Here is a 19869-nt window from a genome sequence, read left to right as displayed (position 1 = left end):
CCTTGTGATGGGCCATCGTTCGCTGTGAGGAAAGCTCTTGTGATTCCCATTGCGGTTTGCCATACTGCTTTGGAAGCTTCAAATACTGAAGAGGCAGTGGAGCTAGCTGGCCAAGAGGGCACTGTGAGAGTTTGAGTGCTCTCTATCTCCCCTGCTGGTTGATGGACATAACCCATACGTAATGGCTTCATCTGGTATGACTAAAGGAAAGAAAATTACCAAGGTAAGAACCTAATTTTCCCTTTTTCTTAAAAAAAACTGACAAATTGTTTTTAATTCTCATACAAAAAGAATAAAAATAACTTTGGGAGATTATGAAGTGAATGGGTAGTAGCACTTGTCCAAGCTGAAAGCTGCTATAGACCTTTATACAAAAAAAGTATAAAAACACAAGAGGCTGAAAAATAAGGCCAAAAAGAACGCAACGAGGATCACAGAAAAAGATTACTGGACTAAACTCAAAGAGGCGAAGACGGAAATACAGCTAGCAAACATGCAGGTGGAAGAAAAAAATGGCTAAAGATGTAAAGAGAGGTGACAAAACCTTTTTTCAGATATACTGGAGTCAGGAGAAAGGCTAGGAATTGTAGGGGTATTTACCTGAGATCTCACCTTTGCTGGTCTTGGCCTATACAAGCCTGAACCACTCTTATAACAATATGGATTCTACAGGCTGAGGCCTGAATACATCTGTAACTATTAGAATCCAGCTTTCTTGCAAAGGAAAGTTACTGCTGAGCATTGCAAGATTACTTCATCCAAGGACCTATTCTTTGTTGCAAACTGGCCCCTGTTATCTCCCTGGGAAGCTTGGAGGAGAAAATCACCCAGGGCTCCAAAGAATGGAATCAGACAAGGAGTTTGCATGCCATTGATGACCGCTCCATAGCTATAACAAAGGATGCTTCATGACTATGAATCTGGCTGGACGTTATGTCCTCGTCTGTGATTGGTCCACAGGTATCATCTGATGTTGGGATACCAAAGGTTTGGACCAAAGAGAAAGGCGTTGGAGAGTAAAAGAGGAGAACACCAGAGAGAGAAACACCGGAGAATTTGCAAGTGGATAGAAAGCTCTAAAAAGAGCAAGAGACTGTTGTCCTAATACCAGTGAACTGCATGCCTTATAACAAACTCAAGGTTAGCTCAGCCACCACAAGGCCCTACGGAAGACTGTGTAATCTACATTCAGAGAACCAATTCTTGGACATATTCCTGGACTGAGAATCGCTGAGGCTTCAGCTCGAGTCAGAGGAACTCCGCTTCTCTACCACTGGGAGTCTGGGTCAGACGACAAGGTGAGGTAGCAGGATTTATTACCTATAGTCACGGGATAGTAGTCCTTCGTTTTTGTCTGAGACAGATAGGTTACGTCAGGACTTCTGGTCTGTGTATTCAGCTGCTAACTGTATTTTGCATAAGACGTGTTATAAGTTCTTATAACAATCATTAGGAATTCATAATTGTACTGGGTTGTGTAATCACTCCTTTAGTTAGTGCATTAGGATAATCAGATGGTAAAATATTTTGGTGATAATCTAAATTTATAGCAAGTTAATTTTGTATTTTGCTTGGCACTTTGCTTCAGAACTATTTATATATATATTTTCTTTACCTAATAAATTTATACGTATTCCATCTGTGGCATTGTTCATTTCCTCACACAGCTAGCATGTCATTCGGACAATAGAGGTACACGCCCTAGACACGAGTTCATTTCATTGCTATCTGGTAATGTTATCTGATAAGTATCTCTAATATGCCTTACATAATGGCATTATAAGACTGAAAGATGCTAAGAACAGTTATGTTGAGAGTGATGAGGACAAAGCAAACGTGATAAACAAATACATAGAAGCATAGAAACATGACGGCAGATAAAGGCCATATGACCCATCCAGTCTGCCCAGCCTCTGTAACCCCTAATTATTCCTGTTCCTAAGCGATCCCACATGCTTATCCCATGTCTTTTTAAATTCTGGAACAGTCCTCGACTCCACCACCTCCACCAGGAGGCCATTCAATGCCTCCACCACCCTTTCTGTGAAATAATACTTCCTTAGGTTACTCCTAAGCCTATTCCCTCTTAACTTTGTCATATGCCCCCTCATTCCAGAGCTTTCCTTCATTTGAAAAAGGCTCTCTTCCTGTACATAAATGCCCTTGAGCTATTTAAAAGTTTCTATCATGTCTCCTCTTTCCCTCCTCTCTTCCAGCATATACATGTTGAGGTTCATAAGCCTGTCCCTATAATTTTTGCATTCAAGACCGTTTACTAATTTCATAACCGCCCTCTGGACCGATTCCATCCTGTTTATATCTTTCCATAGATGCAGTCTCCAGAACTGTACTCAGTACTCCAAATGAGGCCTCACCAGAGACTTATACAACTTATACTTCTCTTTTGTGTTCACAGAGGAAAATCCTGAGGAAGAACCATGGTGGCTGCCAAGGGTAAATCTAGGAATGGAGTGGATATTGCACCGTTCATGTAAGAAAGTGTTTATAAACAACTTGAAAATTTGAAAGTGGACCAAGTTATGGGGTCAAATGTGATACATCCCAGAATACCGAGGGAGCTCAGAGAAATCCTGGCGAAGCCTCTTACAGATTTAATAGATCTTTAGAGATGGGAGAGGTTCCACGGGATAAGAGATGAGCAGATGTGATCCCTCTTCATAAAAGCGGGGATAGGGAAGGAGTGGGAAACTACAGGCCGGTAAGCCTCATGTCGGTGGCAGGAAAAATAATGGAGTCGCTGCTGAAGGACAAGATAGTTAACTTTCTAGAATCCAATGGGTTGCAGGATCCAACGTTTTACCAAAGGAAAATCCTGCCAATGAATCTGATTAATTTCTTTGACTGGGTGACCAAAGAAGTGGATAAAGAACATGCACTAGATGCAATCTACTTGGATTTCAGCACAGCTTTTGATACGGTTTCTCATAGAAGGCTCATGAATAAGCTAAGAGGGCTGAATTTAGGATTCAAAGAGGTGAACTGGATTGAAAACTGGTTGACTGACAGGTGACAGAGTGGTGGTAAATGGATTCTCTACTTATCGAGGAAAGTTATAACGTACGCCCCAGTTAGGAGCCGTCATTCTTCGGACCAAAACCCTAAGTATTGACATATTGGGGCAGACCAAAGGTTCATCAACACCAGCATCCTGTTTCCAACAGTGGCCAATCCAGGTCACATTTTTATTCTGTTTGTTCTAGAAATAAGTAGTGGATTTGCCCCAAGTCCTTTTTAATAATGGTCTATGGACTTTTCCTTTAGGAAGTCATCCAAACCTTTTTTAAACCCTGCTAAGCTAACTGCTTTTACTACATTCTCTGTCAATGAATTCCAGAGTTTAATTACACAGTGAGTGAAAAAATATTTCCTCCAATTCGTTTTAAATGTACTACTTTGTAGCTTCATTGCCTGCCCCCTAGTCCTACTATTTTTGGAGAAACAAGCAATTCACGTCTACCCGTTCCACTCCACTCATTTTTTTATAGACCTCTCCCCGCAGCCGTCTTTTCTCCAAGCTGAAGAGCCATAGCTGCTTTAGCCTTTCCTCATAGGGAAGTCGTCCCATCCCCTTTATAAAGCGAATGCTACATACCTGTAGAAGGTATTCTCTGAGGACAGCAGGCTGATTGTTCTCACTGATGGGTGACGTCCACGGCAGCCCCTCCAATCGGAATCTTCCTAGCAAAGTCCTTTGCTAGCCCTCGCGCGCCCGCGCGCACCGCGCATGCGCGGCCGTCTTCCCGCCCGAAACCGGCTCGAGCCGGCCAGTCCAGTATGTAGCAAGACAATACACTTCAAGGGAAGACACAACTCCAAAGGGGAGGCGGGCGGGATTGTGAGAACAATCAGCCTGCTGTCCTCGGAGAATACCTTCTACAGGTATGTAGCATTCGCTTTCTCCGAGGACAAGCAGGCTGCTTGTTCTCACTGATGGGGTATCCCTAGCCCCCAGGCTCACTCAAAACAACAAACATGGTCAATTGGGCCTCGCAACGGCGAGGACATAACTGAGATTGACCTAAAATATTTACCAACTAACTGAGAGTGCAGCCTGGAACAGAACAAACAGGGCCCTCGGGGGGTGGAGTTGGATCCTAAAGCCCAAACAGGTTCTGAAGAACTGACTGCCCGAACCGACTGTCGCGTCGGGTATCCTGCTGCAGGCAGTAATGAGATGTGAATGTGTGGACAGATGACCACGTCGCAGCTTTGCAAATTTCTTCAATGGAGGCTGACTTCAAGTGGGCTACCGACGCAGCCATGGCTCTAACATTATGAGCCGTGACATGACCCTCAAGAGCCAGCCCCGCCTGGGCGTAAGTGAAGGAAATGCAATCTGCTAGCCAATTGGATATGGTGCGTTTCCCTACAGCCACTCCCCTCCTATTGGGATCAAAAGAAACAAACAATTGGGCGGACTGTCTGTGGGGCTGTGTCCGCTCCAGGTAGAAGGCCAATGCTCTCTTGCAGTCCAATGTGTGCAGCTGACGTTCAGCAGGGCAGGAATGAGGACGGGGAAAGAATGTTGGCAAGACAATTGACTGGTTCAGATGGAACTCCGACACGACCTTTGGCAAGAACTTAGGGTGAGTGCGGAGGACTACTCTGTTATGATGAAATTTGGTGTAAGGGGCCTGGGCTACCAGGGCCTGAAGCTCACTGACTCTACGAGCTGAAGTAACTGCCACCAAGAAAATGACCTTCCAGGTCAAGTACTTCAGGTCAAGGAATTCAGTGGCTCAAAAGGAGGTTTCATCAGCTGGGTGAGAATGACATTGAGATCCCATGACACTGTAGGAGGCTTGACAGGGGGCTTTGACAAAAGCAAACCTCTCATGAAGCGAACAACTAAAGGCTGTCCTGAGATCGGCTTACCTTCCACATGGTAATGGTATGCACTGATTGCGCTAAGGTGAACTCTTACAGAGTTGGTCTTGAGACCAGACTCAGACAAGTGCAGAAGGTATTCAAGCAGGGTCTGTGTAGGACAAGAGCGAGGAGCTAGGGCCTTGCTGTCACACCAGACGGCAAACCTCCTCCACAGAAAGAAGTAACTCCTCTTAGTGGAATCTTTCCTGGAAGCAAGCAAGACGCGGGAGACACCCTCTGACAGACCCAAAGAGGCAAAGTCTACGCTCTCAACATCCAGGCCGTGAGAGCCAGGGACCGGAGGCTGGGATGCAGAAGAGCCCCTTCGTCCTGCGTGATGAGGGTCGGAAAACACTCCAATCTCCACGGTTCTTCGGAGGATAACTCCAGAAGAAGAGGGAACCAGATCTGACGCGGCCAAAAGGGAGCAATCAGAATCATGGTGCCTCGGTCTTGCTTGAGTTTCAACAAAGTCTTCCCCACCAGAGGAATGGGAGGATAAGCATACAGCAGGCCCTCCCCCCAATCCAGGAGGAAGGCATCCGATGCCAGTCTGCCGGGGGCCTGAAGCCTGGAACAGAACTGAGGGACTTTGTGGTTCACTCGAGATGCGAAGAGATCCACCAAGGGGGTGCCCCACGCTTGGAAGATCTGGCGCACCACTCTGGAGTTGAGCGACCACTCGTGAGGTTGCATAATCCGGCTCAGTCTGTCGGCCAGACTGTTGTTTACGCCTGCCAGATATGTGGCTTGGAGCACCATGCCGAGACGGCGAGCCCAGAGCCACATGCCGACGGCTTCCTGACACAGGGGGCGAGATCCGGTGCCCCCCTGCTTGTTGACATAGTACATGGCAACCTGGTTGTCTGCCTGAATTTGGATAATTTGATGGGACAGCCGATCTCTGAAAGCCTTCAGAGCGTTCCAGATCGCTCGCAACTCCAGGAGATTGATCTGTAGACCGCGTTCCTGGAGGGACCAGCTTCCTTGGGTGTGAAGCCCATCGACATGAGCTCCCCATCCCAGGAGAGACGCATCCGTTGTCAGCACTTTCTGTGGCTGAGGAATTTGGAAAGGACGTCCCAGAGTCAAATTGGACCAGATTGTCCACCAATACAGGGATTCGAGAAAACTCGTGGACAGGTGGATCACGTCTTCTAGACCCCCAGCAGCCTGATACCACTGGGAGGCTAGGGTCCACTGAGCAGATCTCATGTGAAGAAGGGCCATGGGAGTCACATGAACTGTGGAGGCCATGTGGCCCAGCAATCTCAACATCTGCCGAGCTGTGATCTGCTGGGACGCTCGCACCCGCGAGACGAGGGACCACAAGTTGTTGGCCCTCGCCTCTGGGAGATAGGTGCGAGCCGTCCGAGAATCCAGCAGAGCTCCTATGAATTCGAGCTTCTGCACTGGGAGAAGATGGGTCTTTGGATAATTTATCACAAACCCCAGTAGCTCCAGGAGGCGAATAGTCATCTGCATGGACTGCAGGGCTCCTGCCTCGGATGTGTTCTTCACCAGCCAATCGTCGAGATACGGGAACACGTGCACCCCCAGCCTGCGAAGTGCCGCTGCTACCACAGCCAGGCACTTTGTGAACACCCTGGGCGCAGAGGCGAGCCCAAAGGGCAGCACACAGTACTGGAAGTGACGTGTGCCCAGTTGAAATCGCAGATACTGTCTGTGAGCTGGCAGTATCGGGATGTGTGTGTAGGCATCCTTCAAGTCCAGAGAGCATAGCCAATCGTTTTGCTGAATCATGGGAAGTAGGGTGCCCAGGGAAAGCATCCTGAACTTTTCTTTACGAGATATTTGTTCAGGGCCCTTAGGTCTAGGATGGGACGCATCCCCCCTGTTTTCTTTTCCACAAGGAAGTACCTGGAATAGAATCCCAGCCCTTCTTGCCCGGATGGCACGGGCTCGACCGCATTGGCGCTGAGAAGGGCGGAGAGTTCCTCTGCAAGTACCTGCTTGTGCTGGAAGCTGTAAGACTGAGCTCCCGGTGGACAATTTGGAGGTTTTGAGGCCAAATTGAGGGTGTATCCTTGCCGGACTATTTGCAGAACCCACTGATCGGAGGTTATGAGAGGCCACCTTTGGTGAAAAGCTTTCAACCTCCCCCCGACCGGCAGGTCGCCCGGCACTGACACTTTTATGTCGGCTATGCTCTGCTGGAGCCAGTCAAAAGCTCGCCCCTTGCTTTTGCTGGGGAGCCGCGGGGCCTTGCTGAGGCGCACGCTGCTGACGAGAGCGAGTGCGCTGGGGCTTAGCCTGGGCCGCAGGCTGTCGAGAAGGAGGATTGTACCTACGCTTACCAGAAGAGTAAGGAACAGTCCTCCTTCCCCCAAAAAATCTTCTACCTGTAGAGGTAGAGGCTGAAGGCTGCCGGCGGGAGAACTTGTCGAATGCGGTGTCCCGCTGGTGGAGATGCTCTACCACCTGCTCGACCTTCTCTCCAAAAATATTGTCCGCACGGCAAGGCGAGTCCGCAATCCGCTGCTGGAGTCTATTCTCCAGGTCGGAGGCACGCAGCCATGAGAGCCTGCGCATCACCACACCTTGAGCAGCGGCCCTGGACGCAACATCAAAGGTGTCATACACCCCTCTGGCCAGGAATTTTCTGCACGCCTTCAGCTGCCTGACCACCTCCTGAAAAGGCTTGGCTTGCTCAGGGGGAAGAGCATCAACCAAGCCCGCCAACTACCGCACATTGTTCCGCATGTGTATGCTCGTGTAGAGCTGGTAAGACTGGATTTTGGCCACGAGCATAGAAGAATGGTAGGCCTTCCTCCCAAAGGAGTCTAAGGTTCTAGAGTCTTTGCCCGGGGGCGCCGAAGCATGCTCCCTAGAACTCTTAGCCTTCTTTAGGGCCAAATCCACAACTCCAGAGTCATGAGGCAACTGGGTGCGCATCAGCTCTGGGTCCCCATGGATCCGGTACTGGGACTCGATCTTCTTGGGAATGTGGGGATTACTTAGTGGCTTGGTCCAGTTCGCAAGCAATGTCTTTTTTAGGACATGGTGCAAGGGAACAGTGGACGCTTCCTTAGGTGGAGAAGGATAGTCCAGGAGCTCAAACATTTCAGCCCTGGGCTCGTCCTCCACAACCACCGGGAAGGGGATGGCCGTAGACATCTCCCGGACAAAGGAAGCGAAAGACAGACTCTCGGGAGGAGAAAGCTGTCTTTCAGGAGAGGGAGTGGGATCAGAAGGAAGACCCTCAGACTCCTCGTCAGAGAAATATCTGGGGTCTTCCTCTTCTTCCCACGAGGCCTCACCTTCGGTGTCAGACACAAGCTCACGAACCTGTGTCTGCAACCTCGCCCGGCTCGACTCAGTGGAGCCACGTCCACGATGGGGGCGTCGAGAGGTAGACTCCCTCGCCCGCATCGGCGAAGCTCCCTCCGCCGACGTAGTCGGGGAGCCTTCCTGGAAGGTGGCCGCAGTCGGCACCGCACGCGGTACCGACGTCGGGGACCTCACCCAGGGCGATGGGCCAGCCGGCGCCACGCTCGACGGTACCGGAGGCGCAAGCACCGCCGGTACCGGAGGGGTAGGGCGCAACAGCTCTCCCAGAATCTCTGGGAGAACGGCCCGGAGGCTCTCGTTCAGAGCGGCTGCAGAGAAAGGCATGGAGGTCGATGCAGGCGTCGACGTCAGAACCTGTTCCGGGCGTGGAGGCTGTTCCGGGCTGTCCAGAGTGGAGCGCATCGACACCTCCTGAACAGAGGGTGAGCGGTCCTCTCGGTGCCGATGCCTGCTGGGTGCCGACTCCCTCGGCGACCCAGAGCTCTCGGTGCCGACGCGGGGAGGAGACCGGTGTCGATGCTTCTTCAACTTCTTCCGAAGCATGTCACCGGAGCTCCCCGGCACCGACGAGGAGGACGTAGAATCCATCCGTCGCTTCCTCAGGGCCGAGGTCGAAGCAGGTCGATCCCGGGGGGGGCTGTACCGCAGGAGCCCTCAGGGTAGGGGGAGACCCACCCGAAGGCTCATCGCCACCAGCACGGGAATGGACAGCCCTCACCTGCACTCCACCCGATGCACCACCGTCCGACGACATCAGGAGACGAGGTCCCGGTACCACCGACGTCGATGCAGCTATCCGATGTCTCGGCGCCGATGCAGAGGGCCGATGCCTCGATGCACTCGATGCACTGGCGGCCAAGGATGAAGGTCTGGACGCTGATGACGTCGATGCACACGATGACCCCGGTGCCGATGCCGACGAAGAGCCCGAGAACAAAACGTTCCACTGGGCCAATCTCGCTACCTGAGTCCGCCTTTGTAACAGGGAACACAGACTACAGTTCTGAGGACGGTGCTCAGCCCCCAGACACTGAAGACACGAAGAGTGCCTATCAGTGAGCGAGATTACCCGGGCGCACTGGGTGCAATTCTTGAAGCCGCTGGAAGGCTTCGATGTCATGGGCGGAAAAATCACGCCGGCGAAATCAAAATCCGAAATGACGAATTTGGAGCACCAAAACTTTAAGGGAGAAAAATCTCGACCGAGGCCGAAAAGAGGCCTACCCCGACGACGAAAGAAAACTTACCGGGGCAAAAACTGGAAACACGGGAAGGGGCAAACGAAACCCAAGGGGGTTTCCGGAGCACTTCCCGAACAAGGTAGAACTTTTCCGAAGAAAAAAACACGTCTATTTAAAACGGACGCGCGAGGTCGACTCTCCGGGGCTCGACACGACAAAAACACAGCCGAACCAAGTGCGGACGAAAGAAGACTGGCCGGCTCGAGCCGGTTTCGGGCGGGAAGACGGCCGCGCATGCGCGGTGCGCGCGGGCGCGCGAGGGCTAGCAAAGGACTTTGCTAGGAAGATTCCGATTGGAGGGGCTGCCGTGGACGTCACCCATCAGTGAGAACAAGCAGCCTGCTTGTCCTCGGAGAATTATCATTACCTTTCTCTGTACCTTTCTAATTCTACTATATCTTTTTTGAGATATGGTGACCAGAATTATACACAGTATTCGAGGTGTGGTCGCAGCATGGAGTAATAGAAAGGCATTATAATGTCCTTATTTTTGTTTGCCATTCTTTTCCTAATAACACCTAACATTCTATTTGCTTTCTTAGTGGCCACTGCACACTGAGCAGGAGGTTTCAACATATCATTTTGTCATTTAAATTGATTCATTTTGACATCATTCATTCTAAACTTTTCAGTGTCAATGGTCCAAAGCTATGGCACTCCTTACCACCCTTTCTTCGATTGGAAAATAGACTTGACAAATGTAAAACAGGTTTAAAGACATTCCTTTTCCTAGATACCTATTTTGATGCTGGCTGAGTCAGGGCATATATGTATGCTGTGCTGTGACCCTGCTGCCTTCCCTTTCACCCCTTCTGTCCCATCCTGTCTCCTCTCATTTTTTCCTTTGTTTCTCTTTCCTGTCAAAATTATAGTTCCATTCATTGTTTTTACTGTATTGTAAATTTGTGAACTGCATATATAGCTCTATATGGAATCACAGCCGGGATTCTGCCCACTCCATAACACTGAAACTGTGCTCATCACGCTCTTGTCCAACTTCAAATAAGAAACAGCTTTAGGAAAAAGTATTCTTCTTCTACAATTCGACATGTCGAGTGCTTTTGATATGGTAAACCATAAAATCCTTCTAAAACTTCTTGATTACTTTGGGACTGGCGGAAGTGTATTAAGATGGTTGAAGAGCTTCTTAACCTCCAGAACCTACCAAGTTAAATCCAACTCAATCGTATCACCACCATGGAAAGCTGAATGTGGCGTCCCTCAAGGCTCACCTCTTTCCCCTACACTCTTCAACATAATGCTGATTCCTTTGGCCAAGTCCCTGTCCAAGCTTGGTTTTAACCCTTTCATCTATGCCGATAACATCACTATCTACAGTGGTGGAAATAAGTATTTGATCCCTTGCTGATTTTGTAAGTTTGCCCACTGACAAAGACATGAGCAGCCCATAATTGAAGGGTAGGTTATTGGTAACAGTGAGAGATAGCACATCACAAATTAAATCCGGAAAATCACATTGTGGAAAGTATATGAATTTATTTGCATTCTGCAGAGGGAAATAAGTATTTAATCCCTCTGGCAAACAAGACCTAATACTTGGTGGCAAAACCCTTGTTGGCAAGCACAGCGGTCAGACATCTTCTGTAGTTGATGATGAGGTTTGCACACATGTCAGGAGGAATTTTGGTCCACTCCTCTTTGCAGATCATCTCTAAATCATTAAGAGTTCTGGGCTGTCGCTTGGCAACTCGCAGCTTCAGCTCCCTCCATAAGTTTTCAGTTGGGATTAAGGTCTGGTGACTGGCTAGGCCACTCCATGACCCTAATGTGCTTCTTCCTGAGCCACTCCTTTGTTGCCTTGGCTGTATGTTTTGGGTCATTGTCGTGCTGGAAGACCCAGCCACGACCCATTTTTAAGGCCCTGGCGGAGGGAAGGAGGTTGTCACTCAGAATTGTACGGTACATGGCCCCATCCATTCTCCCATTGATGCGGTGAAGTAGTCCTGTGCCCTTAGCAGAGAAACACCCCCAAAACATAACATTTCCACCTCCATGCTTGACAGTGGGGACGGTGTTCTTTGGGTCATAGGCAGCATTTCTCTTCCTCCAAACACGGCGAGTTGAGTTCATGCCAAAGAGCTCAATTTTTGTCTCATCTGACCACAGCACCTTCTCCCAATCACTCTCGGCATCATCCAGGTGTTCACTGGCAAACTTCAGACGGGCCGTCACATGTGCCTTCCGGAGCAGGGGGACCTTGCGGGCACTGCAGGATTGCAATCCGTTATGTCGTAATGTGTTACCAATGGTTTTCGTGGTGACAGTGGTCCCAGCTGCCTTGAGATCATTGACAAGTTCCCCCCTTGTAGTTGTAGGCTGATTTCTAACCTTCCTCATGATCAAGGATACCCCACGAGGTGAGATTTTGCGTGGAGCCCCAGATCTTTGTCGATTGACAGTCATTTTGTACTTCTTCCATTTTCTTACTATGGCACCAACAGTTGTCTCCTTCTCGCCCAGCGTCTTACTGATGGTTTTGTAGCCCATTCCAGCCTTGTGCAGGTGTATGATCTTGTCCCTGACATCCTTAGACAGCTCCTTGCTCTTGGCCATTTTGTAGAGGTTAGAGTCTGACTGATTCACTGAGTCTGTGGACAGGTGTCTTTCATACAGGTGACCATTGCCGACAGCTGTCTGTCATGCAGGTAACGAGTTGATTTGGAGCATCTACCTGGTCTGTAGGGGCCAGATCTCTTACTGGTTGGTGGGGGATCAAATACTTATTTCCCTCTGCAGAATGCAAATAAATTCATATACTTTCCACAATGTGATTTTCCGGATTTAATTTGTGATGTGCTATCTCTCACTGTTACCAATAACCTACCCTTCAATTATGGGCTGCTCATGTCTTTGTCAGTGGGCAAACTTACAAAATCAGCAAGGGATCAAATACTTATTTCCACCACTGTACATTCCTTTCAGAAATGATTTATCTGAAAGCTTCAATGAAATTAATCTTGGATTACAAACTGTGGTCATTTGGGCAAATTCATTTAAATTAAAACTTAAAACTGAGAAAACGCATTGCCTTATCCTCTCTTCTCCGTATAATAAGTTCAAACCCTCAACCTTAATCACTCCTGATCTTACCCTTCTGGTCTCTGAGAGTCTAAAAATACTTGGTGTAATTGTGGATCGTAACTTAACACTTGTGGATCAAACAAACTCCACCACAAAGAAAATATTCTTCTCCCTATGGAAATTAAAACAGATAAAACCTTATTTCCCCAGAGGAATATTTCGTAACCTAGTTCAATCACTGGTATTAAGTCACCTAGACTACTGTAACGGAATATACGCAGGATGCAAAGAACAACTTCTAAAGAAATTCCAAACCGCCCAGAATACAGCAGCCAGATTAATTTATGGTAAATCAAAATTTGACAGTTCTAGACCCCTCCGTGAGAAACTACACTGGCTTCCAGTAAAGGAACGAATCACTTTTAACATTTGCACCATGGTCCATAAAATTCTTTATGGTGAAGCCCCGGTTTACATGGATACCCTTATCAATCTGCCATCTAGGAATTCTTGCAGATCATCTCATCATATTTAAATCTACATCATCCTACCTGTAATGGACTCAAATATAAATCCACCTACGCTTCCACCTTTTCCTTTATTAGCACTCAACTACGGAATGCATTACCTAAATCTGTGAAGACCATTCATGATCACCTGTGCTTCAGAAAATCTCTTAAGACCAGATTATTTGGAAAGGCTTACCCTAATGGACCCGTCTTAAATCCATAATTCCTAGAACATGACTAATTTATGGACCTCATGGACTCTATTACCCTTCCCTCTTTTCCCTCGTCCTTTGTATTACTACTACTATAAATCACTTCTATAGCGCTACCAGTCGTACGCAGCACTTTACAATTGAACATGAAGAAGACAGTCCTTCCTATTCACCTTACCATACTTTGTCTGTTTGTTTTCTGGATTGGCGATTGCCTATATGGACTGATGTTAGCCACACTGAGCCTGCCAATGGGTGGGAAAATGTGGGGTATAAATGTTATAAATAAATAAATACATAAATAAATAAATATTGTTGGTGCAGTATATTAAATAAACTTAAAGCTGAAACTTGAAGGTGAGTAGTGCAGTGCCTCAGGGGTTCATACTAGAGCCAATTCTATTTAATACATTTGTGAGAGACATTGCTAAAGGGTTAGAAGGAAAGGTTGCCTTTTTGCGGATAAACACAAAGATCTCAAAGTGGATACCCCAGAGGGAGTAGAAACCATAAGAGAAGATCTCCAAAAATTAGAAGCATGGACACAGGTTTGGTAGTTTACGTTAATGCAATGAAGTGCAGAGTGATGCACTTGGCGTACAGAAATCCAAAGGAGATATACAAAAGAGGAGGCGGAGAGAGATTGATAAGCACAGCTCAGGAGAGGAACCATGGGGTGATGGTGTGAGGATCTCAAGGTGGCAAAACAATGTGACAAGGCGATGGACATAGCCAGAAGAATGCTGGGCTGCATAGAGAAGGGTGTAACCAGCAAAAGAAAGGAGCTGTTGATGCACCTGTAGAAGTTGTTGGTGAGGCCCCACTTGGAATATTGTGTTCAGTTTTGGAGGCCCTATCTTGCTAAAGATGTAAAAAGACTTGAAGCAATTCAGAAAAAAGTGACAAAATGGTATGGGGTTTGCGTCATAAGACGTATGAGGAGAAACTTGAAGACCTGAAGATGTATACCCTGGAGGAAAGGAGAGACAGGGGTAATATGATACAAACATTCAAATATTTGAAAGGTATTAATCTACAAACAAACCTTTTCTAGAGACGGGAAGGTGGTAGAACTAGAGGACATGAATTCAGCTTGCAGGGGGGACTGACTCAGGAAGTACTTTTTAACAGAGAGTGTGATAGATGCCCTCCAGTGGGAGCTGGTGGAGATGAAAATGGTAATGGAATTCAAAAAATATGTGAGATAAACACAAAAGAATCCTGTATGAAAAGAATGGAATCAAATTTAGCAGTGCTGAGAGGGAACAGTAATTGGGAAGCAAGAACAATGCCGGGCAGACTTCTACAGTCTGTGCCCCGATCGTGGATGGGCTGGAGTGGGGTTTCAATGACAGCTTCAGTAGTTGGAGGACAAGGCCAGTGTGAGGCAGACTTCTGTGCCCTGAAAATGACAAGAACATATCAAGATCAAGTCTTCATATGTATTATTGCATCATACCTTATGTTATGAATTTATCTTGTTGGGCAGACTGGATGAAATCATACATCTGCTATCATCTATGTTACTATGAATGTTCAATGATAGCTGGTTTGAAGTTTACAATATGATGTTAATATAGAAACCTGTTACAGTTTAAATCACTAGAATTTGATGTGTAATATAAAGCAAAATAGTTACAGCTAAACAAAATTAGTATTAAAATTAAAGTGAACAGTGCTCAGAACTGAGTTCGTGAATGAAGCTGTCAGGCAGCTAAATCACCAACCCTATCAGCATCATCGCACCGATAGCCCTCCCTTCCTACCTCTGTGTTGTATCATTTAAATTTCGTAACAGTTGTACTTAGCTTGAGCTGACGACGTGCAAATCGTATAGAATGCACTGAACAGCTGTGTGATGTCTCAGTTCTTTAAAGTGCTTCTTTTTTATTTTTCTTTTGCTATGCAATCATCATTGTGCTCTAAAGTGTCCATCTCTTTAAAAAATTCTTGCTCTCGCTCTCAAAACGTGGTCACATGTTTCGCCCTCTGGCTTCCTCAGGAGAACGAAATCTAGAAAATAAAAACTTAGTTCAACTGACTATGATGCTTAGTAATAATAAACATTTCAATAATTATATAACATAAAGACTTACTTGACGGAATGGCCGCCAGTGAGATACAGTTCACAGTCCCCGTCCAGGTCGGTAAAACGCCGACACATGCGCAATGGAGTTTATACATTGAATAAACCAATCAAAAGTGAATGACCGCCCACCAATTGATGGCCTTGTTGAGCCCTCTGGGAAATGTAGTCTGCCAGCTGTAAATATACTGCGCTTCTCTTCTGAGTAAATTGGATACAATGTTACCACCCCGTGCCAATCGAACACAAGCTAATACTACAAATTTTAGCTCTTTCTCACGGTGACCCTTCAGCTCCCAGTCGCTTACAAGCAGAGCCTCCTTCTTATGTGTACGTAAATTACTGAGATGTTCCCCAATTCTCTGCTTGATTTTCCTTTTTGTCTGTCCTATATACCATAGTAAACATGGGCATTGGATGCCATAAATAACCTGCACAGTATCACAGTCTGTTCTATCTCGCAGATAAATCGTGCGCTTAGTGACCAGATGAGTGACGCATGGCGTGACCCATGCATACCGGCAATAGATACAACCTTGGCATCTGAAATGTCCTCTGTCACTGGCTGGGATCATCCTATAATCCTTATGTTTAAGTAATTCACTCAGGTTGCGTGATCTTGTATACGCAAACCTTGGCATAATGGAAATGCCTTGTAACCGCATTATGGGCCAGTGGGTCTTGATAATGTTCTTAATTTGAGCTGTCCTTGAGGAATAAGGTAACACGCAAGTGACAATGTCATCATCACAAGGCTACCCCCTATCTCCCCTTGGTTCAAACAGCCATCGTCTCTGAACACTGGCAGCTCTTTTCTGAGCCTTCCGTATAATCTTGCGTGGATAACCTCGCTGTGTAAATCTATATGTCATGTCTGAAGCATGCCTATAGAAATCCGCTCTGGAATCACATATTTTCCTTACCTGTAGGAATTGGCCAAAAGGTATAAGCTTCTTTTTGAGACACGGGGTGGAAACTAGAATAATGAAATACCGAATTAGTATCAGTTTCCTTGCAAAACAGCTGAGTGGTGAGGCGACCATGTTGTATCGCAATTGAAATGTCCAAAAAATTTACTCGAGTACCTCCCACATCGAATTCAATATTTGGATCACATGTATTTAGATGTTGACAAAATATATCTAGTTGCTGTCAGTCCCCCTTCCAAATGAGAAGAACATCGTCTATGTATCTAACCCATAGAACGATATTAGATGTAAATTGTGGAAAATAAATTGTGGCCTAGTGGTTAGAGTGGTGGACATTGGTCCTGGGGAACTGGGTTCGATTCCCACTGCAGGCACAGGCAGCTCTTGTGACTCTGGGCAAGTCACTTAACCCTCCATTGCCCCAGGTACAAATAAGTACCTAAGCCGCATTGAGCCTGCCATGAGTGGGAAAGCGCGGGGTACAAAAAAAAAAAAAAAAAAAATATATATATATATATAAACATGCTATGGTGGGGGCTACAGTCCCCCATGGCCACTGCCTGTGTTTGTAAATAATAGGTGTCCTCAACAAGAAATAATTGTGTAACACCACACATTGAGCCATAGAATAGGCATGTTTCAGACATGACACATAGATTTACACAGCGAGGTTATACACACAAGATTATATGGAACGGATGGCTCAGAAAAGAGCTGCCAATGTTCGGAGACGATGGCTGTTTGAACAAAGGGGAGATAGGGGGCAGCCTTCTGATGACAACATTGCCATTTGTGTGTTACCTTATTCTACTACTACTACTACTACTTAACATTTCTAGAGCGCTACTAGGGTTACGCAGCGCTGTACAAATTAACAATTAAGGACGGTCCCTGCTCGGAAGAGCTTACAATCTAAAGGACGAAATGTCAAGTTGGGGTAGTTAAGTTTTCCTGATTAGGTGCTGAAGGCGACATTGAAGAGGTGGGCTTTGAGCATTGATTTGAAGATGGGTAAGGAGGGGGCACGGCGTATAGGCTCAGGGAGTTTGTTCCAGGCATGGGGTGAGGCGAGACAGAAGGGGCGGAGCCTGGAGTTGGTGGAGAAGGGTACTGAAAGGAGGGATTTGTCTTGAGTGCGGAGGTTACGGGTAGGGACGTAAGGGGAGATGAGGGTAGAGAGGTACGGAGGGGCCGCAGATCGAGTGCATTTGTAGGTGAGTAGGAGAAGCTTGAACTGTATCCGGTATCTGATTGGGAGCCAGTGGAGTGACTTGAGGAGAGGGGTGATATGAGTATATCGGTTAAGGCGGAAGATAAGACGTGCTGCAGAGTTCTGGATGGACTGAAGGGGGGATAGATGGCTACATGGGAGGCCGGTCAGGAGTAGGTTGCAGTAGTCAAGGCGAGAGGTAATGAGAGAGTGGATGAGAGTTCAGGTGGTGTGTTCGGAGAGGAAGGGGCGAATTTTGCTAATGTTATAGAGGAAGAAGCGACAGGTCTTGGCTAACTGCTGGATATGCGCAGAAAAGGAGAGGGAGGAGTCGAAGATGACACCGAGGTTGCGGGCAGATGAGACGGGGACGATGAGGGTGTTATCAACTGAGATAGAGAGTGAAGGGAGAGGGGAAGTGGGTTTGGGTTGGAAAACAATAAGTTCAGCCTTAGACATATTCAGTTTCAGGTGGCGGTTGGACATCCAGGCAGCAATGTCGGATAAGCAGGCCGAGATTTTGGCCTGGGTATCCGCAGTGATTTCTGGTGTGGAGAGATAAAGCTGGGTGTCGTCAGCATAAAGATGATAATGGAAACCATGAGAAGAGATCAGGGAGCCTAAGGAAGAGGTGTAGATTGAAAAAAGAAGGGGCCCAAGGACAGATCCCTGAGGAACTCCAACAGAGAGCGGGATAGGGGAGGAGGACGAACCATGAGAGTGTACTCTGAAGGTACGATGGGAGAGATAAGAGGAGAACCAGGAGAGGACAGAGCCCTGGAACCCAAGGGAGGACAGTGTGTCAAGAAGTAGGTTGTGATTGACAGTGTCAAAAGCGGCGGAGAGGTCGAGGAGGATGAGGATGGAGTAGTGGCCTTTGGATTTGGCGAGGAATAGGTCATTGCAGACTTTAGATAGTGCCGTTTCTGTTGAGTGTAGGGGGCGAAAGCCGGATTGAAGCGGATCGAGGATGGCATGAGAGGAGAGAAAATCAATGCAGCGGCTGTGAACGGCGCGTTCAAGTATCTTGGAGAGGAAGGGTAGGAGGGAAATGGGGCGGTAGTTGGAGGGACAGGTAGGGTCAAGTGATGGTTTTTTGAGGAGTGGAGTGACCACAGCATGCTTGAAGGTGTCCAGGACAGTTGCAGTGGAGAGAGAGAGGTTAAGGATATGACAGATGGTGGGGGTGATGGTAGGAGTGATGGTGTTGAGTAGGTTAGTGGGGATGGGGTCAGAGGAACAGGTGGTGGCTTTCGAGGAGGAGAGGAGATGGGCGATTTCCTCTTCGGTGATAGCAGGAAAGGAGGAGAAGGAGGCCTAGGTAGGTTGGATGAGAGAGTGAGATATAGGCTGAAGAGGAAGAGAAGGAGTAGTGGTGAATTCGAGGTTGATCTTCTGGACCTTGTCACGGAAGTAGTGGGCCAGGGATTGAGGAGAGAGTGAAGGGGGGGTGGGAGCAGAGGGCACTTTGAGGAGGGAGTTGAGGGTGGCGAAGAGACGACGAGGGTTAGAGCCGAGGGAATTGGTCAATTGGATGTAATAGTCCTGCTTAGCGAGGAATAGGGAGGATTGGAATGAGGATAGCATGAATTTGAAGTGAATGAAGTCAGTAAGGGTGCGAGATTTCCTCCAGAGGCGTTCAGCCGAACGGGTGCAGGAGCGAAGGTATCGGGTGCAAGGGGTTAGCCAGGGCTGGGGATTGGTACGCCTTGTGGGCCGGGAGGTGGACGGTGCAAGGGTGTCTAGAGCAGAAGAGAGAGTGGCATTGTAAGTGGAGACAGCTTTGTCAACAGATGTGGAGAACAAGATGGAAGGGAGGAGAACAGAGATAGTAGAGGATAAGGTGGAGGGGTCAACAGCCTGGAGATTTCTGGACGTAGTAGTTAGTGTTGGGCGAGATTGAGGGGGAGGGTGCTGAAGTGTGAATGTGATAAGGTGGTGGTCGGAGAGAGGAAGGGGTGAAACGCAGAAAGTGGCGGGTGAGCAAGTAGAAGAGAGGACGAGATCAAGACAGTGGCCAGATTTGTGAGTAGTGGTGTTGGGGCTCAGTTGGAGGTTGAAGGAGGAGGTAAGAGTAAGGAACTGAGAAACAAATGAATCGGAAGGGTTATCAATGTGGATGTTGAAATCACCGAGAATGAGGGATGGGGATGAGGGCTCAAGAAAGACGGAGAGCCAGGCATCGAAGTCGGTAAGGAAGGATGGGAGGGATTTATCAGGGGGGCGGTAAATGACTGCAACTCTGAGTGGCAGTGGGTGGAATAGATGGATGGAGTGAACTTCAAAGGATGAGAAGCTGTGAGACTGAGGTAGGTGAAGAGGTTGGAAGCTGCAGGAGGGCGAAAGTAGTAGTCCGACGCAGCCACCGCAGCCGACTGGGCGGGGCGAATGGGAGAAAAGATAACCTCCGTGGCATAGGGCTGCGATTGAGGCAGAGT

The 19869-nt window shown here is 47.7% G+C and overlaps 1 protein-coding gene and 1 long non-coding RNA gene across 2 annotated transcripts in view; both read right to left on the bottom strand.

Moving 5' to 3' along the window:
* PNPLA7 (patatin like phospholipase domain containing 7) overlaps positions 1-19869 on the bottom strand; it is a 2530065-nt gene that overhangs the window by 2137167 nt on the left and 373029 nt on the right. The gene's annotated exons all lie outside the window — the stretch shown is intronic.
* On the bottom strand, positions 696-14195 carry LOC115472363. Its single transcript, XR_003942511.1, has 3 exons — positions 14176-14195; positions 12739-12743; positions 696-783 (listed from the first exon to the last, which is right to left on the bottom strand). It is a non-coding gene; the product is annotated as an uncharacterized LOC115472363 (long non-coding RNA).

The sequence above is a fragment of the Microcaecilia unicolor genome, chromosome 6 (genome assembly GCF_901765095.1).
Source record: "Microcaecilia unicolor chromosome 6, aMicUni1.1, whole genome shotgun sequence".
NCBI classification, from domain to species: Eukaryota; Metazoa; Chordata; class Amphibia; order Gymnophiona; family Siphonopidae; genus Microcaecilia; species Microcaecilia unicolor.
Note: the sequence above shows the minus strand (reverse complement) of the source record. Positions and strands in the feature narration are given on the sequence as shown.